Source organism: Schistocerca cancellata, chromosome 11 (assembly GCF_023864275.1).
Source record: "Schistocerca cancellata isolate TAMUIC-IGC-003103 chromosome 11, iqSchCanc2.1, whole genome shotgun sequence".
In the NCBI taxonomy this organism is placed as follows: Eukaryota; Metazoa; Arthropoda; class Insecta; order Orthoptera; family Acrididae; genus Schistocerca; species Schistocerca cancellata.
Genome location: NC_064636.1, coordinates 171,063,449 through 171,087,709, shown reverse-complemented (window position 1 = coordinate 171,087,709; position 24,261 = coordinate 171,063,449). Strand labels below are relative to the sequence as shown.

The 24,261-nt window shown below is 45.9% G+C and overlaps 1 protein-coding gene across 1 annotated transcript in view; it reads left to right on the top strand.

Annotated features, from left to right (window-relative positions):
- The first annotated feature begins 1,517 nt into the window (after positions 1-1,517).
- Positions 1,518-24,261, top strand: part of LOC126108935 (ankyrin repeat domain-containing protein 65-like) — a 52,901-nt gene continuing 30,157 nt past the window's right edge. Inside the window, exon 1 of the mRNA XM_049914304.1 lies at positions 1,518-1,598. The gene's annotated coding sequence lies outside the window, so the exon portion shown is untranslated. The remainder of the gene's footprint in view (positions 1,599-24,261) is intronic.

The following is a 24,261-nucleotide window of genomic DNA, read 5'->3' as shown; positions in this document are numbered from 1 at the left end:
GACTGTGTATGTGGTACAATTTATTTTATTTATTTATTTTTATTTATTGATTTATTTAACCTGGCAAGATTAGGGCCATCAGGCCCTCTCTTACATCTAACCAGGCATTCTACTTATTTTACATTCATACGTTTTAGTAGGCATGTTAAACTACATCTAGTACAAAAAGTGAAATAAACAATTAGAAATACATACATATAGAGTCTATATTCGTAGATCATAAGTACTGTTATAATTAGACATTATTGAAGAGACAAATTTTAGATAGGAGTGCTGGCAGCAGGGAGTGTGAGGGAGACTCATGGTGAAGGGAGGAGAAGAATAGAGAGACATGATGATACATAATTAAGGAAATATAAAGGAAAAGAAGATTGCGTGGCTAATAGAGATAGATGAAGAGGAAGGCATCTCAGGAGCAAGATAGGAGACGCTATCTTTGCTATTTGACGGATGAGAAGATTGGCCTGGTACATTAATTTTGTGGAGAACTTTATGAAGATGATAGTAGGAAATGCTTCGACTTCTTCTTAAAAGCAGCAAGAGATTGAATTTTGCGCAAGGTAAGGGGCAGTTTGTTCCAGAGGCGGGCAGCGGCAACTGAGAAGGAGTTTGCAAAAGTTTTTGTTTTGTGAGTGAGCACAGTTAGGATACCAAATAAGAGTGACCTCGTGTTTCGATTATGATGGCATGACAGGTTTTTAATCTCTGAAGCAAGGTACTGGGGTGCTTGCGCGACGAGGAGTCTGTGAAGTAGACATAGAGTGTGGTAGTCACGCAATTAGTCCGGCCGCAGCCACCCTAGCTCGGAGTATGAAGCACTAACATGATCATATCGGCGAATGTTGCAGGTGTAACGCACACAGGCGTTCATGGTTAGCTCTAGCCGTCTTTTGTTTTCACTACCCACAGCCAACGTCTATCTTCAGGAGTCCTCGGAACTTGGGTGATGCAAAACTTCTTTTCCATGTGTCTATTACGGATTCGTTAAAACATTAAACGAGTGCTTCATTTCTTGCAGCTCTCTGGTTATACTACTCGCACGACGTGACCCATAATACGAGTATCTGCAGTCTTCAAATTTCTTCAGAAACTCTGTCACACCTCGTACTCTGTAGAGCAGCGTTGCATCCTGCGCCAGTGACGAAAGAGGAAGCTCTGTGTGGCTGTTGGCACGACTGCGCTGCACAGGGGACGATTTGTTGGGTGGAGTGGCCTAGGGCTCGGCTGCCGCGCCGTCCTACCCGCCCGACATCCGACACGGGAAGTTCGTCGGTCGGTCGGTCGGTCAAACCGCGTACACTCGTCCAACTTGTCGGTCGGCTGGTATATTGCTGCGCGTGTTGGGCTCTTTCGCAGAACAAATTAATTTTCATAAACAGCTCTTGCCTCGAATCCGCGATTGAACCTTTTCACTGGGTCATTCGTTCTTCTGGAAATGCGGAATCATCGGAGCAGTTGGCAGCACTGACCGCGTAGCACTGTTCTGCGACAGCCACGGTACGTGCCATTCGATTTGACACAGCGGCAGTAAGCGGCGTGACGGGTTACACAGTGCTGGCTGCGCGTAGGTCGTTTGCCGCCTCAACCGGATTAATAAGGTAAGTAGTACCTTTTTTTTTTTCTTTCTTGCGTGTGCTTCACACTTACTTCGCGTAGCGACGGTACTTTTCTGTTATTTACTTCACCGTCGATGCTACATGGGTCAATATTTTAAATAATTACTCGTGAATTTATCAAAATTGCTACGTATATTCCTAACTATAGCTGTAGTCTCGTAAATCCCGCTGCTTGACAGATTTCAGGTACGAGAAGTGTAGCGTGAACTGGGAGGCATGTGTTGTCTTGTGCTCTCGCCATTTTGATGAGAAGACTTGAAACGTAGTCTAATGCCTTACTTCCACGAATCTGCTGGAAAAATCCTTAGTAAGCAATAACGGGGTAATATTTGCGAGGTGGACCTCCTTGCGTTTTACGTAGTATATTGCGCTAAATGAACGTAGTATACATCAGAGGAGTAGAAACGTGCTATTATGTATTAAATATTTTCTGTATTTAGCCAGAACTTTTAATTTTTGTGACGAAGGTGCGCTTTATAGACTAAAGTACCTTTAAATGTTGCGTGAAAATCACCTTTCAACCCAACCTAGAGATAGCCTTATTACAGATTGGTGTATCACCACATCCAGAATTTGAATAGGCTGTGGAATGAGGCGGGGGAGGGGGGGGTTCGGTGTGTGGTGTGTCCCCAAATCGCACTAGCCAATAACGATACGTGATGATGGAAGCCATATCTTTCGCAGGGGAACAAAACGTTTTCGTTCGAAGTGTACTGGATAACACAAAACTTGAATCAGTGCTGGGTGTAAGAACTTCGTATTGCCTATTACTGTAGTCTGCTGTGGCGGTTAACGGTTGACATGGTACCATTGTGCGTTTTTGAGAGTTCCTGAACGCACAATATCAGAAACAGCACATTTTAGCAGCACAGCACATATTTCGGAAACCACTAGTAATAGCGCTCGGCTGCGTATACATTTAGTCAAATATGGCTTCCGCTCAGTTTGCTGTCAGCATGTCAGCGAAGCACATTGCGCGTCGTTACTCAAATGCGTCGTGTTGCGGCTGACCACATTACAATTGAATTTCGATATTGTCTTCAGAATGTTTTAGAATGAAGTTTGTGGTGTCAAACTAATGTTGCATAGTCACGTCAGATTAGGCTGTCCCGTTTCAACTTTATCTTGACTATTGCTGTTAGTGCAGGCTTAGATGAATTACCAGATGGGTGTCGAGTTTCTTAAGGTGCAAACTTTCACACCTTTTGTCGTACTTGGAATGCTGAATGTCATGAGTTTCGTCTTCCGTTATTGTTAATAATCGCTTTTCTAAAAACTGACTGCGTCGTTGATAACAAGCAATCCGAGGTACAACTTCAGTCGCCTGGCAGCTACTAAAATACATGGATGTGTATTATTTCTCAGGTAGCGAAATGTAGACAAGATGTATTTCTACTTCTAAAAATCTTAAATTTGCTGTTCTTAGCGCTATGAGGCAACGAGAGGTGTCTGATAGCATAATTTAGCGGGCGCAATGACGGACCTTGGTTCGTTCAACATCGTAGTGAAAATAAGGCACCATAACGAAATAAAACAAAACGTGCGCCGTATGCACAGAACGAAGCGCAAACAAATTTCTCAGGTTCCAACGCATCCACCAACTGGGAGCAGTTGCAGAATCCGGAAAAAGAGTCCGTACTAAAGGCGGATAGGTTTCCTACTAATGAGTTCGAATAAGAGGGACAGTATTTCGCAATATGAGTGTGATTTCATACTCAAGTCTAACCGATCCTACTCAGCATGCATTCTGACATCGCGTATCATTACGGGCACGCAGCGATACCAATGTTAGGCTACATGGCAGCGAAAGATCTATTGTAGGCACTATCGCTGTAGTACGTGCAAGGATAAATACTAAAACTTCATTCTAAACAAGACTAATAAACCAACTGAATATTATAATTCCTTAGACATCCAAAACGGCATTGCTTCTCATACACAGCTGTAATTATGTGCAATTCCTCTCGAAACAAACGAAAATACGACAAATGGTGCTACAAAGAAATTTAAATGAAAATATGCACCAAGAAGTGACGTCACAGCATCCTAAAAGTACGAGCTGGCGCATCCACCATGTTGTTTCCCAGTTCTCTGAACGAGGATGCTAAGTTCACCCAACCTGGATATAATGTGACGTCATTGTGACGTATATACGCTTTAGTCGATTAACACACCTATCGACTTTTACGAACGTTCGAGATTCTAAACTGTCGTCAGCTAGTGGCTTGTTTAGACACGTGCGACTCTGAAAACAGCTCAGTGTGGCAGCGTATATGTATTTCGCCAAAATAAAAGTAAAAGAGCTGGATATTAATAGAAATATTCCTGACCGTGGCCTTGAAAACACCACGGACAACACGTTTCGTAAAAAAGTGAAGTCTTCTTATGTCCCGAATAGATTAGATTGTGTGATTGTTGTATTGAATGCTTACGCCGAAAATATTTATTTATCAACATTTTAGTATGGTTTCATACAATTGGTCTTGTCAGTACATATTAGATTGTAGCGGCATACTCTTGCTGACTTTTTTCTTAATTTATATAGCTGAAAGAGAACTCGTGCAAGTTTGTTAGCTAAGTAATTTATATGTCCATCCCAAGATAGTCTTTTTATCAAACATAATTCCAAGTAATTTTACACTCGGACCGCAGAGAAAGGTACCTTAGTGTCCAGTAATGACTGGTGTGTAGAATAATTGAATTTCGAACTTAAAAAGGAAAATATGAGGCATTGTTGAAGAAAAATCGTCGACCGGAGATGAAATACGAGGGGAAGTGGATTTCTCGACGTAATCTTAACCAAAGGTTAGTGTCTAGTACTGATTGACGTATGAAATGACTGAATGCAGTGTCAAAGCGTTCCATGGTGGTATGATAAACGAGACGTGCTGTATATTATGTCATGTATACAACCACAATAGTTTTAGCATGTACCTGGCCATGTCAATGTGGTTTATGACAGCAGTATAATTTGCTAAGACAAGATTATGCAAAATACGAATTGCACCACAACATGAGCGGATACCTTAAACTATGCAGAAGTCTCGTTACTTTTGCTGGATGCAGCTTGCAGAAGATGGCACCAGTAAAGGTCTCTTACTCGGAGAACCAATGTGTTTGGTCATCGTATACTCAGTTCAGCTTTGGAGTCTACTGTTCACAAACGAATGGCGCAGAGCACAGCGCTTCCCTGTCACAACCTCTCGAAAGTTCACAAATGTCGAATAGTCGATATACGGTTTCTATCGTTTTCGATGTAGCATGTATACGTCATAATGACGTCACATCATATCCAAGTCCGGTGAACTTAGCATCCTCCGTTCTCTGAAGTGTAAACGTTCTGCGGTGCTATAGCATTTGCGTCACGGCGCTTTGGCGCGTAATTATGGGTGTTTGTGCTGCCATAAACTGTTCTGACCATTCTAGAAGTGGATTTAGTGATTAGTTTCCTAAAAGATTCGAAGAAAAATCTGTCGTCCCGAAAAACTGGGAACGCGGACGGAACACAGTTATGTACTGTAAGTAAATAATATTTATTATGACCTGAATGATTATTTAATAGTAAAAATGATACCCGGTTTTTGTTCAGCTATTTTGAAAGTGCTACCTCTTGATTCTGCCTGTAGGGAGTTAGCAGCCGCAAAATATAACGCGGGAAGAGATTCCTGAAAATATAGTATTTAGAGTGAAATATGTGTGCCTCACAGTATATTGAGTCATTAATCAAATACAAGCCACGATATCTAAAAACTTATTTAGATCGTTTCCGACCGAATTACGCCTGAACTGCCGTCATCGGATCTGTATCACAATAGTAACACTTCAGAGCTATCTGCTATATTCAAAGTTGAGAAAGCTCGCCATTTCCACTATCGGCACAATAGCAGCACGTAATGTAAAACATTAAGCCCTTGGAATGATAGTACAGCTTTTGACGTAACCTAAACTCTGAGTCTAATTGTGCCGAAAGCGGTCATCTAAGTAAACATGTTACGCGATCTTGGCTTGTATTTCAACTGTGTCACCGATATCAGATCGCCGCCCTGAAGTCACAATGACGAACGTCGATACTGACAGTGCCTCTGCATTAATGTTCGTTGCTGCCTCCAAAGGGTTAGTAAGCCTGACTACGTAGGACTGTATCTTGAAATGGGCATTTGGTATAGTCAGAGATCGGTACCGCATATCATTCAAGAAAGGCTAATGTACAAAAACACAACATTTTACGCTATGTCAACTTCAGCCATTTTTCGTATTCACACATAACTTGTGCTTTACGTTGGAGAAGGAATTGTGCAGTGTGTGTTAAGTGTGTTCTTGTGTGTCCTGGAAATCTAACGAAGCAAGACTTCATTCGATTAGAAGTGCGTTGTTGGGTGAGTTTCGTATTTATACTTGGTTGTTGGGCAAATATGCAGTTTAGGTGCAGCTGCGCCAACTAGTACTTACAGGAGCCTGGTATATGATCTAATAAACGTCATTGAATATTTAATTTGACTTCCGCGATTCTATCACAGAAATATACATGCACCTTTATTCTTTATTCTGACAGCAAAGAAAAACAATAAGCAAATAAAACGCGAGATTTTGTCTAATCCATATATCGATGTAAACATGAGCGGAATGAAAGCTCAAAATAGCACTATCTGATGCTCTATGCGGGATCTCCGAAAATATTTCAGAAAACTTGAACAAAGCACAGTTAGCATAAGCTACGTGCTGTGTTTAGCATTCGTTGGGAAACAAGATGGCGGATGCGCCAGCCTATGTTTTCAGGAGCTACTAGCATACTGCCGACTAAACATCGTAGATAGTAAATCACATTTAAGTGCCTGGCAGAGGGTTCATCGAACCACCTTCACAATTCTCTATTATTCCAATCTCGCATAGCGCGCGGAAAGAATGAACATCTATATCTTTCCGTACGAGCTCAGATTTCCCTTATTTTATCGCGGTGATCGTTTCTCCCACTGTAGGTCGTGTGAACAATATATTTTCGCATTCGGAGGAAAAAGTTGATCGGAATTCCGTGAGAAGATTCTGTCGCAACGAAAAAAGCCTTTTAATGATGCCGAGCCCAAATCCTGTACCATTTCAGTGACACTCTTTCCATATTTTGCTATAATACAAAACGTGCTGCCCTTCTTTGAATTTTTTCGATGTACTGTCAGTCCTGTCTGGTAAGGATCCCACACCGCGCAGCAATATTCTGAAAGACGATGGACAAGCGTACTTTAGGCAGCAGATTGTTACTTTTGTCTTGCCAATAAAACTCAATCTTCGGTTAGCCTTCCCCACAACATTTTCTGTGTATTCCTTCCAATTCAAGTTGTTCCTTATTGTAATTCCTAGGTATTTAGATGAACTTACGTCCTTTATATTTGACGGATTGGGACGACCGAAGCGTCCGATCCCAGCCGTCGGCTTTGACCCGTGACGTAAGGCTGTGGTGTGACGTCACGACGGCGTGGAATTAAGTTTGTGAGAGTGGCGTGTTTGTAGGTGTCGTTTTGATGTGATCGGTGGTGCTCTCTGGTGGTGTTAGGTGATGTTTTTGGTTTAGTTTGCGAGTGCGTGTGAATTTTTGTAAATTGCTTTTTTTTGTCTTTAGTAGGTGTGGATATGACTGACAGGGTCAACAGTTTTCGGTTGTCGGCTGTGATGGGGGACAGTACGTTCTCTAATAGAATTTCAACTATTCGGGTTTTTCGATGAAGTCGTGAAGTGTTCAGTATGTCGTGAAGATATGAGGTTTACTTAAAGTTCCGGCGTCTCGGGCCAGGGACGGCTGTATGTGGAGATGTAAGGATAACAGGTCAAGGGATGTGTTCGATCCCAGTGTGTGGCCGTGAATGTTGGTATTGGTACCGGGAGATGTTTTTGAGCTATATAGGTCGAGGGAAGTGTTAGGTCCTAATTTATGGGATCGGGAGCTGCTGTTGAGCTATATAGGTCAAGGGAAGTGTCAGATTCCAGATGATATTGTGTTTAGTGGTGTTTGGGGAGTTTTGTGATGTCAGTTTTTTCGTCGTTTTGTATGGGGGTGGGTGTCTAAATATGTTTATATTTAGTTTGTCCCCACCCTAAACCCCCTATTTCCCGCGTTTGTCCTGTTAATTAGGCTTTTTGTGGAACGTGTGTGTTTGTTTTTCGATGTATTTTCGTCCTCATAATGTGTGCGTAACGACTTTATATGCGCCATATTGGAATCGTGGTTTATGGTAGTTTCCGCCATATTTGTGACGTCATGGGTCAAAGCAGACTGGCGGGTTCGGACGCTTCCGTATTTCCGACGGATTTATTGTGTAACCGTGGTTTAACGGATTCCTTTTAGCACTCACTTGGATGACCTCACACTTTTCTATATTTAGGTCAACTGCCAATTTTTGCACAATTCAGACAATTCAGATATCGTTTCTAAATCGTCTATCAATTTGTTCTGATATTCTGATGACTTTACTAGACGATACAGTGTCATCTGCAAATAACCTAAGAGAGCTGCTCAGATTGTCTCCCAGATCAAGTATATAGATAAGGAACAGCAAGGAGCCTATAACATTACCTTGGGGAACGGCAGAAATCACTTCTGTTTTACTCTGACTTTCCATCAATTACTACGAACTGTGACCCCTCTGACAGGAAGTCACAAATCCAGTCACATAACTGAGACTATATTCCATAAGCACCCAGTTTCACTACAACCCGCCTGGGTGGTACATTGCCAAAAGCCTTCTGGAAAACCAGGCATACGGAATCGATCTGAAACCACCTGTCAGTAGCACTCAGCACTTCATGCGAATAAAGAGCTAGTTTCACATGAACGTTGTTTTCTAAACCCGTGTTGACTGTGTCAATAGTTTTCTTAGAGGTAATTCATAAAATTAGTTGAAAAATCTTGGTTGCAATTTGTTTTTATTTATAAACTACACGTTTCACCTTCTTTAGGCATCTTCAGGCTGATCTTAATTTGGTATTTCTTAGGACGATCCTTCAGTGTAGCTAAAGGGCATCGCCGAGTACATCAGGCCATCATCGCCTTCGTTAATCTCAGTAAAAACTTTCTAGATGGACATGAATGACGCAGACCTGCATAACGCGTTCAGTCCTCTGAAGCCGATGATGGCCTGATCTACTCGACGCCGCCCCTGTCTAAAGGACCGTCTTAAGAAATAACAAATTAAGATCATCCTGAAGATGCCTAAATAAGGTGAAACGCGTAGTCGATAAATAAAAGAACTAAAACTGCAGCCAAGACTGTTTTCTACTAATAATACTAAACACAGGTTTGCTGATTTACGCCACAGATGGATTGGAAGAATTTCTGTAATTCATAATGTTCGAACAGTGTTCCAGAATCCTGCTGCATATCGACATTGATACGGGCCTGTAATTTAGTGGATTACTCCTACTACCTGTCTTGAATATTGGTGTGACCTGTGCAACTTTCCCGTCTTTGGGTACGGATCTTTCGTCGAGCGGACGGTTGTATATGATCAGCCGGCCGCTGTGGCCGAGCTGTTACAGGCCCTACAGTCAGGAACTGCTGATTCGGTTGCAGGTTCAAATCCTGCCTTGGACATGGATGTGTGAGATGTCCTTTAGTTAGGTTTAAGTAGTTCTAAGTCTAGGGTACTGATCACAGAATTTAAGTCCCGTAGTGCTTAGAGCCATTTTTGTTGTATATGATTATGGAGCTTTGCATCAGCACATTCTGAAAGGAACGTAACTGAAATAGTCTTGTTTTTTTAGTGACTTAAGTTGCTTCACTACTCCGATGATATTTACTTCTACGTTACTCATGTTAACAGGTGTTCCTGGTTCGAATTCTGGGATATTTACTTCGTCTTTTGCGAAGACATTTCGGAAGGCTGTGTTCGGTAATCCTGCTCGAGCAGCACTGTCTTCGATAGTATCTCCATTGCTATTGCCCAGAGAAGGCGTTGATTGTTTCTTGCAACTAACACTCCACATACGATCAGAATCTCCCCCTGCGGGTTCGGGGGTTAGAATAGGCCCGCGGTATTCCTGCCTGTCGTAAGAGGCGACTAAAAGGAGTCTCACATGTTTTGGCCTTATGTGATGGTCCCCTCTCGGGTTTGACCTCCATCTTTCTAAATTATTCCGAAGAGCGAGCCAATTGGGGAAGGGCGCCTTACATGGTGCACTGTATCCGTCGTGCAATTAGACCTTTAGCCGGCTTTCACGTCGTTGCAATGGTGTCCCGCTCGTTTTCGATCTTTAGGGCGGGGATACGTCCCTGGGTGCGATTACCACGCTGCCCTCTGCAGTGTTTCTTTTAACTGCGACGACGACCTTGGACAGTTTTGCACCTAAGATCCAGCACGGTAGCCAGTCCGTTGTGGTGGGGCCGCCATGTACCCTCTTGGTTGTAGCCCCCTGACAACACAGGGATCGCTCTACTGATGCCTGCGCCGTTAACTCCCCACGTATGCCAAGGAGTAGATGCCTATCCTCCTGGGGTATCAGGACTCCCGGCAACGGCCGTCCTGCCAGGTGGCCTTTGCTGTGGCTGGGTGGCGCCCGTGGGGAGGGCCCTCGGTCGGAGTAGGTGGCATCAGGGCGGATGACTCGCAATGAAGCGTGGTACATCATCTCTCGCTGGCGGCCAGCCGCCAGCAGTCTCTAAGCGTTCTCGGGCTCAATTTAATGCTCAGAAGTACGATCCGAAAACGTTCCCCTCCCTGGCCACGCCGTGGGAAGAGCGTAAGTCCCAGGATGGAGGTAACAGTTATTCGCCCCGATTCTTAGTTTGCACGAGAGCTGATGGGGAGTCTTTTCTCTCCACAAAGCCTCAGTTCTTCGTCGAGCATTTAGAGGACAAGTTTGGGGAGGTGGAGGGCTTGTCTAAAATGCGCTCTGGCTCAGTACTGATACAAACGGCATCCTCCGCCCAGTCACGCAGGTTACTTGCTTGTGATAAGTTGGGGGATGTTAACGTTACTATTACTCCACATAAGAGTTTAAATATGGTCCAGGGTGTTGTTTTCCATAGGGACCTCCTTTTGCAGTCTGATGACGAGCTGCGCGCCAACTTAGAACGTAGAGGTGTTCATTTCGTCCGGCGCGTTCATCGGGGTCCGAGGGACAATCAGGTTGCTACCGGTGCCTTCATCTTGGCCTTCGAGGGTGATACGTTACCGGAAAAGGTCAAGGTGATGGTCTACCGATGTGACGTCAAGCCCTATATCCCTCCCCCGATGCGGTGCTTCAAGTGCTGGAAGTTCGGCCATATGTCTTCCCGCTGCACTTCCAGCCTCACATGTCGAGATTGCGGACGCCCATCTCATCCCGATACTCCATGTGCCCCGCCTCCCATCTGCGTCAACTGCGGGGAGCACCATTCACCTTGCTCGCCAGACTGCAGAATATTCCAGAAAGAGCGCAAAATCATGGAATATAAGACCCTGGACCGACTGACTTATACTGAGGCCAAACGGAAATACGACCGATTACATCCAGTGCGAATGACAACTTCCTACGCCGCTGCTACAACACCTGTGCTAGCCCCATCAGTTTCGCGCCTTCCGGCCGGATCGACGAGTGGTACAACTCCTCCTGCCCCCTCGCCAGTGGGGGGCTCTACCCACCGGGTTGCTCCTGTGCCACCTACCTCAGGAGCAACACCATCCCCCCCATTGGGGACGTCGGTCCCCGCTTCTAAGCCGGAGAAGTGTCCAACTTCTTCGGCTTCTCACGCTCGCAAGGGGTCCCTTGGGTCCCTCCCTTCCCAGGTTTCCACCGGCGGGAAGGCTGACGATAGACAGTGGCGTAAGTGCCCACAATCTGCAGGTCGAAGGGCTTCCCGATCCTCCTCAGTCCCTCAGTCCCGGAGACTGAATCGGTGAAGCCCTCCCAGCCAGTTAAACCCAAGGAGCAGCGTGAGAAATCAAAGAAGAGCAGCTCTAAGCCCAAGGAACGCGCGGTGGTAGCCACCCCATCGCTACCTTCTAGCTTTGCGTCTGAGGACGAGGTGGAGATTCTGGCGTCCGCTGAGGACCTCGATCTCGCCGGTCCCTCAGACGCCGTGAATAGCAATAGCACTAGCACGGGTGCTCAATCGGAGGCAGCAGGTGACTCAGCGGCGTAATCTGCCGTCCCAGTCCCGGCACGCCTTTCTCAGCCATGGACAAAACCATCCTCCAGTGGAACTGCAGCGGTTTCTTCCACCATCTAGCTGAGCTCCGCCAACTTATCAGCCTTCACCCTTTCCTCTGCATTGCTCTGCAGGAAACTTGGTTTCCAGCAATGCGCACCCCCGCCCTCCGTGGCTATCGGGGTTATTATAAGAACCGAGCAGCTTATGAAAGGGTGTCTGGTGGCGTCTGCATCTATGTCCTTAACTCTCTTCACAGCGAGTCTGTCCCTCTACAAACAGCTTTAGAGGCTGTCGCTGTTAGGGTGTGGACGCCGCAGGCTCTTACCGTTTGCAGTCTTTACCTTCCCCCGGAGGGTGATGTCGCGCAGCATGTCCTGGCTGCGCTGATAGCCCAATTGCCGCCACCTTTCTTATTACTGGGCGACTTTAACGCCCATAACCCTCTGTGGGGTGGGTCAGTGGCAACAGGTCGAGGCGCCACTGTTGAGCATTTATTGTCGCAGCTCGATCTCTCGATTTTGAATGATGGTGCCTCCACACACTTCAGTGTGGCGCATGGCACCTACTCCGCCATTGACCTTTCAATCTGTAGCCCTAGCCTCTTACCATCTGTCCACTGGAGTGTGCATGACGACCTGTGTGGTAGTGACCACTTTCCGATTTTTCTGTCACTACCACAGCGTCACTCTTCTGGGCGCCCTAGCAGATGGGCTATGAATAAGGCTGACTGGGACTTGTTCTGCTCCACTGCCGCTATTGAGCCTCTCTCAACTGATGCCATTGATGCGGTGGTTACATCGGTCACCGCCGGCATCGTCACTGCCGCCGAGTCTGCCATTCCCCGTTCTTCTGGGTCCCCTCGGCGGAGGGCTGTGCCTTGGTGGTCGCCTGAGATCGCTGAAGCGATTAAAGATCGCCGGCGGGCGCTCCAGCGTCACAAGCGACATCCCTCCATGGACCACCTTATCGCCTTCAAACGGCTGCGTGCGTGGGCCCGCCTCCTTATCCGCCAAGGCAAGAAGGAGTGCTGGGAGCGGTATGTGTCCACCATTGGACTCCATGTCACTACATCGCAGGTCTGGGCCAAGATTCGACGGGTCTTCGGCTATCGGACCCCTGCCAGCGTCCCTGCGCTCTCACTGAATGGAGCAGTTTGTACAGACTCCGACGTCATTGCAAACCGCTTAGCAGAGCATTTTGCTATGAGTTCCGCTTCTGCGAATTACCCCCAGGCCTTCCGCTCCATTAAAGAGCGGATGGAACGTCGGAGCCTTTCTTTTCGCACCAACGCTTCTGAAACTGAGTGGGAATTTCAGAGTGCCCTTGCCGCTTGCCCTGATACCGCTCCCGGGCCAGATCGCATCCACTGTCAGATGCTGAAACACCTTTCAGTGGACTGCAAGCGACGCCTCCTCGACCTTTACAACCGTCTCTGGGTCGAGGGTGAGTTTCCGTCGCAATGGCGGGAAAGTATTGTCATCCCCATTTTGAAACCTGGAAAGAACCCTCTGGAGGTGGACAGCTACCGTCCCATTAGTCTCACCAACGTTCTTTGCAAGTTGCTTGAACAGATGGTGAGCCGGCGCTTAAATTGGGTGCTGGAGTCTCGGGGCCTTCTGGCTCCGTCTCAGGGTGGGTTCCGTAAAGGCCGCTCCGCCACCGACAATCCGGTGAGCCTTGAGTCAGCCATCCGTACAGCCTTTGCCCGCCATCAGCACCTGGTCGCTGTCTTTTTCGACATGCGGAAGGCGTACGATACGACATGGCGTCATCACATCCTTTCTACGCTTCATGGATGGGGTCTTCGGGGCCCTCTGCCGATCTTTATCAGAAATTTTCTGTCGTATCGTACCTTCCGCGTGCAAGTCGCGGCCTCGTATAGTTCCTCCCTCGTCCAGGAGAACGGGGTACCCCAGGGCTCTGTCCTCAGTGTCTGCCTGTTTTTAATTGCAATAAACGGTCTCGCTGCGGCAGTAGGAAATTGTCTCCGCTTCCCTGTATGCTGACGACTTCTGTCTTTACTATAGTTCTATTAGCATTGCAGCAGCTGAACGTCAGCTACAGGGCGCAATCCGCAAGGCGCAGTCTTGGGCTGTAGCGCGTGGTTTTCAGTTTTCGGCTGCCAAGACCCGCGTTATGCATTTCTGCCGGCGCCGAACGGTCCATCCTGAGCCGCGGCTTTATCTTGCCGACGCACTTCTTGCTGTGGTGGAGACCCACAGGTTTTTGGGTGTCCTTTTTGATGCCCGGTTGACTTGGCTGCCTCATATCCGGCAGCTTAAACAAGCGTGTTGGCGGCATTTCAACGCCATGCGTTGTTTGAGCCACACCCGCTGGGGCGCCGACCGATCTACCCTGTTGCGGCTCTACCAGGCGTTAATCCAGTCTCGCCTGGATTATGGGTGCCTAGCTTATGGCTCAGCATCCCCATCTGCGTTGCGGGTGCTGGACCCAATTCTCCACAGCGGGATACGCCTTGCCACTGGTGCTTTCCGCACCAGCCCTGTGGACAGCGTCCTAGTGGAGGCAGGTGTACCTCCACTGCGGTTCCGACGCCAACGTTTGCTGGCCGCTTATGCTGCCCATGTTTTTAGCTTGCCCGGGCATCCAAATTATCATGTCCTGTTCCCGCAGTCAGTCGTCCATCTGCCAGACCGTCGGCCCCGGTCGGGTTGTCCAATCGCCGTACGCATCAAGGAGCTTCTCTGCGGGCTTGGGTTTTTCCCAGTTCCACCTCCTTTCCGGGCGCCTCTGCGTACACCCCCGTGGTGTGTTCCTCGCCCTTGCCTTCGGCTCGACTTGGCACAGGGCTCGAAGGACTCGGTCCCTCCAGAGGCCTTCCGCCGCCGCTTTTATTCCATCCTGGCCACGTATCAGGGCTCTGGAATTGTTTACACCGACGGTTCGATGGTTGCTGGTCGTGTCGGGTATGCGCTAACTCTAGGGGACCATTCCGAACAATGGTCCTTGGCGGCTGGCTCCAGCGTTTACACTGCTGAGCTAGTCGCCATCTTTCGTGCCCTAGAGTATATCCGCTCCTGCTCAGGTGAGTCCTTCGTTATCTGTAGCGATTCCCTGAGCGGTTTACGAGCTCTCGACCAGTGTTTTCCTCGTTCTCGTCTGGTGATGGCTATCCATGAGTCCCTGCATACTCTTGCGCGTTGCGGCCGCTCTGTGGTCTTTGTGTGGACCCCCGGTCATGTCGGTATCCCGGGCAATGAACATGTTGACCGCCTGGCGAAAGAGGCCACGAGTAAACGGTCTCTGGACGTTGGCCTCCCAGAGACTGATTTGCGGCCAGTCCTCCGCCGAAAAGTTTTTGCGCTTTGGGACGCTGAATGGCGCAATCGGATCATGCCCAATAAACTCCGTGCCATCAAGGAGACGACGACGACTGTGTGGCGGTCATCCCTGCGAGCCAACCGCAGGGACTCTGTCGTCCTTTGTCGGCTCCGCATTGGCCACTCCCACCTGACAGTTATTTACTGCGCCGGGAGGACCCTCCTGTATGTCGCTGCGGGGCGGCTTTGACAGTGGCCCACATTTTGTTGGCCTGCCCCCTTTTAGCTGTGGTCAGGCAGACATTTGCGCTGCCTGATACGCTCCCTGCCCTCTTATGTGATGACCCTGGTATGGCTGACTTAGTTTTCCGTTTTATTCAGGCAGGGGGTTTTTATTATTTACTCCGAGTGTTTGTTCTGTTCTTTTGTGTTGATTCTGGCCATTGGCCTACGATTTTACGCTGAGTTTTTAATGTGTTCTCGGTGGTTGGTTTTTCCTTTTTATCTCTATGGTCGGCCAACCACTGTCACACTCTGTGTGATTTTAATTTGTTTCGTCTGATCTCTGTAGGAGTATTTCTTGTCCTGTGTCGTCTGACGTCTTTCTGTTGTTCGTTTTTTATTCTCTTTGGGTGGTTTTACTTTTTTTTGGAAAAAGGGACCGATGACCGTCGCAGTCTGGTCCCTTTAATCCCCCCCAAACCAACCAACCAACCGATCAGAATCTCTTTGGATTTTCTGCCAGGTTTCGAGACAGTTTCGTTGTGGACACTGTTAAAAGCATCTCGCATTGAAGTCAGCCCTAAGTCGTTTAAATTTGGCATGTCTTTCTCGTTACTACAACAGTGTTCTGACCCGTTTTGTGTACCAACGAGGATCAGCTCAGTCGTTTGTTAATTTGGTATAAATCTCTAAATTGCTACCGATATTATTTTTCTGAACTCACTCCCCATCTGGTCTACACTTAGGTCATTAATTTGGAAGGAGTGGAGAATGTTCAGGCGGTCTCATGTGTGCAACAGTAATTCCTAACATTGAGCATAGTTGACGGGTACTGCATTTTGATTACGTCATGGGTCGAAGCTGTCGGGTACTGTTAGTAGGTTCAAGATTTTCGGACTGTAAATAAAGTTGAAGTCGTGATTTTAGTTCATAAGGGTTATGTAGTATGAATTAAAACAGCACTGAGTGAATGCGTTTTCTCTCTAGATCACCTGTTTCTACTCATACAGACTTAATTTGCTAATGTGCGAATTGCATAACTGGCAGTTCAGACTTGATAGGCACAATGCAGTGATTACAGCAAATTTTGGACTGTGGGTATCTACAGCTGTAGAATTGAACCATTAGAGCGCTTCAGCTGTACCATAGAGCGTTTTCTGATCCAACTAGTTTCGCAGCGTTAGTAACTTTTCAGGGTTACGGGTATCATAATTTATTCGAAACGATAATCTGTAGGTGACACAACGCTCTGTCCAATTGCGATAAAACTGTTTAACCGTCAGAAGGTCGGTTCCTTGCATCCTGATCATGTTAAATTCGACTACCGACCTCTCTGCGGCTCAACATTTCTATTACAATTGGACAAAGAATGTTGGTCATCTACTGCTTATTGTTTGGAATAAATTATTTAAATCCGTATCTTCTAAGATGTGGCTCTAAGGCCGCGAATCTAGTTCCAACAAAGATATATCATACAGCTGAAGCGGTCATTAGTTTCGTTGTAGATATAGGGTTAATGAGTGAAATGTAAAGTTAGTTATCTACATTAATCTACATTAAGAGTCCACTGGTAAAATAGATCTCGTTCATAAACGTGTGACGAAAGTTTCCACATGACATCGGCTTTCCTGTGCTGTGAATGGCTGAAACAAACTGCCCGTGTAAGTGACAGATAATATTCGTTTTATCCTTTAAATTGTGTACTGCGGAAGTGTGAAATATCATAGTAGCCTTTAATGTACGGAAGTACGGGGAAATGCGCTACCAGTGAATAAGTGGGTTGCGTAGTATCTTCTGCCACGTGCTTATAACATGCGAAATGCTCGTTCGGTACTTGTCTATAGGTAATCTGTATTTTCGCAATTTGTTTGTTCCTACACTTATAATTGAAAGTGCGTCATGTATGAAGCGAATATATACTTTTGGCTATCAGTCCTTCACCTCAACCTTTACTGCATTCGTCGCCCATTCACTAGTTTGTCCAACTTACGACCAAAACGCGACAGATAAATACGTCAAGACCGAAACATAAGTGGGGGGGGAGGGGGTGAGGAGCGGGGACATTAGTCACACATCTAAGTGATGAATGTTCCCGTTCAAGGTGTTTGGTATTACTCAGTAGGCATTACGGACGCTAAGTTGCATTGCTGCCGATAAAATGACGCTACAACGACCAGGGACTTACAGTGGGTACGCTGTGGTAACTCGAAGACTGGCTGACACGGGAGAGAACAGAAGTGCTTTAGTGTCGGCGGACGAGGAATATCTTGCGTCGAAAGCAGGCGTGCGCAGGGAATAGCGTTCGTTCGTGTTCGGTTCGCACTCGCTCGCGTTCTCTGGTTGCCTGCGCTTCAGCGAACCATCAGAGGAAGTTAGAGCGAAACCTTAGTCTGTTTACTTCTGTTGTCGACGTGAGTTGTGTGACGGAATGTGACACACTGAAGCGCTAGAGAAACTGGTATAGAGATGCGTATTAGAATAGATATATGTAAACATATATACTTGTGTATAGTCCAGCTCATCCAGAGGATTGGCAAAATGAGCTGTGGTGATAATGGGATGGTTGTTTGACGGTCAAGAACGTAGGTAAGACATGTGTGGCGCTGGACAGTGCGTGTTCGCTACGGACTACTGCAGGTTGTTTTCGAGTAGGGCACACCTCATATTTGCATTCAGAGGCAGAGCTCGACGTGCAATGAAAGACCCAACAGTTCCAAAGAGGGCAGATTGTGCGGGCTCGATTAGCTTGGAGCATCGGTAACAGACAGCCAACTTACTGAATGTTTTAAGAGCAAATGTTTGAACAGTCATGACAGCCCACACAAAACATGGGAAGACACCATCGCGAAAACGTAATAGTGGCCGCAAAGAAAAACTAAATTGCTGAGATCGTCGTATGGTAACACGAATTACGTCAAAACAAAACACTAGGGTATATCAAAACTAGACATTGTCTTAATGGGATTTCCGCGATCGTTCATTGAATAAAAACATGGCATTTCAGTGTTTGATCGCTATTTTTTGTCATAACTGACAGCGAACCGATAGTTCTGTACTGACAAGTTAATGCAATATATGATCTGAAGATGGGCAGCTAGCCTGAAACCGGTCATTGAAAATAAAAAATAGTGATCAAAGACTGAAATGCCATTTTTACAAAACTAAGGTGGCTAAGGTGGCTTAAGAGCCCAATAGCCATCTGCGAGACCCTGAATCTATCGATACTGTCAGACGATAATTCCATAAAGCGAATATTAATGGACGAGTTGCTACACCGAAAGCATTAGTGGCGACAACGAATGATGCCAGGAGCATAAATCCTGGACGGCTGATCCAGTGGAAACACGTCATATGGTCTGACGAGTCAACGTCTTCCTTATTTCCAACATCGCGCCGGGTTTGTTTGGAGAACGCCAAAAGCTTACAATCCTGACTGCTTGATTCCAACGGTTAAGCACGGACGGGGAAGTGTGATGGTGTCGCCCGCCATATCATGGCATTCCGCTCGTCCCATCATTACTCTCAAAGGCTGTGTTACAGCCAACGATTATGTGACCATTTTAGGTGATCAGGTGCACCCCATATTTTAAATGTTATTCCCCAACAATGATGCCATATTTCAAGACGATAATGCACCCATTCACACAGCCAGGACAGTACAGTCGTGGTATGAGGATGTAATGGTACTTGAATTACGTAACCATTACGGCACCTCATCTGAACCTCTCGATACCAGTAATATTCTACTCTCTATTCTACTTTCTTCAAAGTAGTTGACCTATTTCTGAGACAACATTCAGATTTCATCATTTCTGATACATCGATATGTTTGTATTGCAATATTATTCTTATTCTTTTGTCACTATGATGTTTGACGTACTTGTAACTGTAATTTTTGGGCGCGTAAGCGATTATTAGTTAGGTGCTGAGTTGTTAGCGAGTGGAACCTTGAGAAGGTAAAGTGTTGGACGTCATGTTGGAAAGACGCATAACGTAGTCCGCTTATAAAATGTGAACTTTAACAGTGACTGTGAGGAAGATGTTTTAAAGTATGTTTTTGTATTGCGAAGTGATGTTTTGTGTGGTACGTGACATTGCAATAAAAGCAGTTAAAAGGAACTGTAACTTAAATTCGAAGTGCTGATTATTTTTTTATATCACCATTGTGCTAACTTTGAAAGGTTTAATCTCCAAGAATGGTTTGAGAAGCGCATCTACAAAACTTTTGAATATACCAGAATAAAACCTAGGCCTCTTTGCATCCGAGCTTGGATTCATAACCACCTAGATTATGAACGATTGAGCCGTAATCTTACGACGAGACCAGCGTGGGAAACACAAAAAGATGAGTGCCTAGTTTTTTCATTATTACATGAAATGACTTTATTAACTGTGCTCTAATGACACCTGCCACATAATGACTGTTGTTGCCCGAAAATGCAGTATTTAGCAGCGTGAGCAACACCACAATCGTTATTAAATGCTGACTTCTGTCGTGGTAGGGTTGTTAGGCGCATGCAACTGAGCTGCAGCCTCGTCCCTGGCCAGCATAGTCCCCAGATTTGAAAATTATCCTACCCTCGTGGGTGGTATTGGAGTGCACAGTCTGGGGCATATTTCTGCCTCCTTAGTCACTACAGTAGTTAGAAGTGGTTCTGATCGAAAAGTGGCATAACATTCCAATGGAGACTATCAAATTATTATATGCCAGAATAATCGCAGCTGTATTACAGGCGAATGGGGCTCCAACCCCTTATCGATGAGATTCCCAAGGAAGTACAGGTATTTACATTATTTTGCCTATCCCTGTACAGTATCGCATATAAAGTGTAGCCAAGATGCCGACATTGTATTTAACGTTGCGAGCAAAACCGTAGCTATCACTGTTTCCTAGATACTGAATCGTACGTCGGGGAATGGGCTGCTAGATCACATGCAATGTGATCTGTTCCTTTCCGTTTGTCGGCAATCATGCAGTCATCAACTCGTCAAACACCGTAAACGGTTAAAGATATCGAAACTTGGGTTTCTGGAGATGGTATCTCGCTAAGATATCACATTTTGTCACGTGATAAACGTTTAGCCTTATTTTTTGAGATATGGAAGTATAGTTTTTACAATGGATCGACGTGGTTCTTATACAGCGTTTAACAGCACTGAAATGAGAAGCAGAGACATAGAAAACTTTAGTATTCTACAAACACCTATGAGCTTAAACCGAAACAAATTTGCTAGTATGATAAAAGATGTAACTGCCATGTACCTGAAGTATTGTTTCATTCTGCCTTAAGACACTGTTTATTTGAAATGTTCAGAATATCTTATAACTACACGTAATAACACCTGCGTGCCAATTCTTTCCAGCACCGCTAAAATAGTCTTCATAGATGGGGAGCAGACTTGAACCAAGACTGTCCCTGATCGCAGCATTGTGAAACACTTTGGCACAAGTACAAAGTATAATATTGTGTGCATCGTGTTCAATACTCAAGTGCTCGATGACAATACATAATGCTAGATGCGCTGTTATGGTAGAATGATCGATTCGACATTAGTTGCCAAAATGCCGCACTTTTTGATTAAAGTGGCAAACACAATAAAACGACGCTATTACTTGACAGTCGCCATAAGAAAATTGAATTACAGGTTGTAGCTTTCCCTAATATGAGACTGTTTGCATTGAGTGATACATGTATACACAAATACGTCAGAAATTATATGCACTAGAGGCTATGTTAAATAAAAGTTCTAGCAATAAGTACACAACTGACTAATACAAGATGATTGTGCTATTTTTGCTGGCCTACGTCAACAGGAAATACAATTCGTCTCGCAACTTGTGTTCAGCCTGAAGATGTGGACATAGTGCTCCGCACTCGTCTATCCTGTGCAAGCATCTCCATCTCTGCACAGCTACTGCATCTTACATCCATTCGAATCTGCTTACTGTTATTAAATCTTGGTCTCTCCCTCTGCAATTTTGCCTCAACTAAACAGATGGTTGCATAATGCCTCAGTATGTCCTGTCTACCAATCCCTTGTTTAACATGTTGCACCGTAATTGCCTTGTTCTCTCCAATTGCGCTCAATAGCTCTTCCTTATTTTCATGATCTACATATCCACTATTCAGCATTCTTCTTTAGCACCACATTTCGAAAGCATCCAAAGTCATCTTGACAAACTTTATTGTACACGTTTCACATACATACAAGGCAATACCCCACATGAATACCGTCAAAAAATACTGCCAAACATTTAAATTTGTATTTGGAGGCAATTACTTCTTCCTCGGAAAACATTTTTGTCAGTCTGCATTTTATATCCTCACTTTTGCAACGTCATCTACTGCTTCCCTTTAAAGTCCTTGAAGAATTGCAATTGCAGTCTGTTTTCTGTGCAATTTGTAGATCCCTGATACCTCCAGAGCTTCAAAGAGTGTATTTCAGTCAAGAGTGTCAAAGTTTCTCTTAATGTACAAAGGCTACAAACACAGTACCTTGCGAGTTCAGCCATTTCACAGAAATATAACATTGTGCTCAAATTAGTTGGTACAGTGCCCACACCCTTCCCTTCTTACATATTCCTTCCTCCCCCTGCGGGTCTGGGGATTAGAATAGGCCCGAGGTATTCCTGCCTGTCGTAAGAGGCGACTAAAAGGAGTCCATCCCCCTCACGGGGGTAGTTAGCGCCTGCGTCCGGAGACGGACGGTTTCACGACCTATAATCGTGGTCTTTTTGGTTTTTTCACTTCTCGTTTCTTCCTTCCTTTTGTTGGTTCCTTTCTTTGCTCTTCTCCACCTCACTGTCTTCCTTACTCTTTCCCTTGACTTCTCCTTGCCTTCTCATTGCCTTTTTCTCCTTGCCTTCTCATTGCCTTTTTCTCCTTGCCTTCTCATTGCCTTTTTCTCCTTGCCTTCTCATTGCCTTTTTCTCCTTGCCTTCTCATTGCCTTTTTCTCCTTGCCTTCTCATTGCCTTTTTCTCCTTGCCTTCTCATTGCCTTTTTCTCCTTGCCTTCTCATTGCCTTTTTCTCCTTGCCTTCTCATTGCCTTTTTCTCCTTGCCTTCTCATTGCCTTTTTCTCCTTGCCTTCTCATTGCCTTTTTCTCCTTGCCTTCTCATTGCCTTTTTCTCCTTGCCTTCTCATTGCCTTTTTCTCCTTGCCTTCTCATTGCCTTTTTCTCCTTGCCTTCTCATTGCCTTTTTCTCCTTGCCTTCTCATTGCCTTTTTCTCCTTGCCTTCTCATTGCCTTTTTCTCCTTGCCTTCTCATTGCCTTTTTCTCCTTGCCTTCTCATTGCCTTTTTCTCCTTGCCTTCTCATTGCCTTTTTCTCCTTGCCTTCTCATTGCCTTTTTCTCCTTGCCTTCTCATTGCCTTTTTCTCCTTGCCTTCTCATTGCCTTTTTCTCCTTGCCTTCTCATTGCCTTTTTCTCCTTGCCTTCTCATTGCCTTTTTCTCCTTGCCTTCTCATTGCCTTTTTCTCCTTGCCTTCTCATTGCCTTTTTCTCCTTGCCTTCTCATTGCCTTTTTCTCCTTGCCTTCTCATTGCCTTTTTCTCCTTGCCTTCTCATTGCCTTTTTCTCCTTGCCTTCTCATTGCCTTTTTCTCCTTGCCTTCTCATTGCCTTTTTCTCCTTGCCTTCTCATTGCCTTTTTCTCCTTGCTTCCTCATTGCCTTTTTCTCCTTGCTTCCTCATTGCCTTTTTCTCCTTGCTTCCTCATTGCCTTTTTCTCCTTGCTTCCTCATTGCCTTTTTCTCCTTGCTTCCTCATTGCCTTTTTCTCCTTGCTTCCTCATTGCCTTTTTCTCCTTGCTTCCTCATTGCCTTTTTCTCCTTGCTTCCTCATTGCCTTTTTCTCCTTGCTTCCTCATTGCCTTTTTCTCCTTGCTTCCTCATTGCCTTTTTCTCCTTGCTTCCTCATTGCCTTTTTCTCCTTGCTTCCTCATTGCCTTTTTCTCCTTGCTTCCTCATTGCCTTTTTCTCCTTGCTTCCTCATTGCCTTTTTCTCCTTGCTTCCTCATTGCCTTTTTCTCCTTGCTTCCTCATTGCCTTTTTCTCCTTGCTTCCTCATTGCCTTTTTCTCCTTGCTTCCTCATTGCCTTTTTCTCCTTGCTTCCTCATTGCCTTTTTCTCCTTGCTTCCTCATTGCCTTCTACTCCTTGCCTTCTCTGGTCTCCGCCTCGGCGTTTGAGACAGTCTGTCCTCTTTCTCCCTCTCTGTCTTCTTTTTCCTCTTCTTCCTTCCTCCCTGTGCGTGTCTGAAGGCCGACCCACGCGTTCGCACGCGTAGCCGGTGACGGGGTAACGCGTAAGTCCCCGCCCTGGGTAGACATGTAAGGCACGCGCGTACCCCCTGGTAAAGGCCAGGCCCGGGGAGGGGTGATTGCCTGAGCTGATACCTTCTGACCATGCCGATTGGTCCCTCCGTCTGTTTCTCGGGAGGTGTGACCTGAGGTGTAAACATTCACCTAAGGCGGGAGTGCCCTCTGAGAGGGTCCCCACAAGGAAGGAGCGCGCCATCGGAGACGCTGGCAATCATGGGGGATTCCTCCGCAATGGATTCTACTCCATCGCTTTCGACTTCGACCCAAAAACGGAAACGTGACCAGCCAACAGTGACAAAAGTACTACCGCCTGCCCCACAGTTCCTCGTAGTTTCTCGATCTGAGGACGGAAAGGATTTTTCCTCTGTCAACCCTTTTGCTATCCAGAAGGGCGTAGATGCCATAGCCGGATCTGTCAAATCTTGTACCAGGTTGCGTAACGGTACCTTATTACTAGAAACTGAGAATGCCTTTCAGGCACAAAAACTGCTTCGGGCCACCCTCCTGTACACGTTCCCTGTCCGGGTGGAGGCCCACCGAACTTTGAATTCGTCTCGTGGTGTAGTCTATAGTAGCTCCCTCGACGGATTGACTGACGAGGAGCTTCAATCTTTCCTCGCTGAGCAGGGCGTGACGGCTGTCCATAGGGTCATGAAAAAGGTCAACAATAACCTTGTACCGACCCGGACACTTTTCTTGAC